Source organism: Belonocnema kinseyi, chromosome 3, assembly GCF_010883055.1.
Source record: "Belonocnema kinseyi isolate 2016_QV_RU_SX_M_011 chromosome 3, B_treatae_v1, whole genome shotgun sequence".
In the NCBI taxonomy this organism is placed as follows: domain Eukaryota; kingdom Metazoa; phylum Arthropoda; class Insecta; order Hymenoptera; family Cynipidae; genus Belonocnema; species Belonocnema kinseyi.
Window position 1 is genome coordinate 49746102 of NC_046659.1, and position 318 is coordinate 49746419.

Sequence of the window (318 nt, forward strand, 5' to 3'; positions counted from 1 at the left end):
CTGTAGTTTGAGTTGAACCGTTTAAATTTTTTTGTTCAAAGATTAAACATATTTTTGTTATTCTAATGGAAATTTAATAAAATTCCTGTGTTTACGTCGTTAAATTTTTAATCTTTTAATTAAAAACTCCAAATTTTCATGATTTTAAAACAGTTTTAGGTGTTGAATTCCAAAATTTAAGTGTATTCAATTAAAATATTATTGTTGCACATACTGTACAATTTGGAAAAGCTCTTTTATTTAAAAGTGATTCTTAAAGATTCTAATTTGAAAGACTTAGTTTTAAATGGTGTAACAAGTGATACATTTGGAATCGGT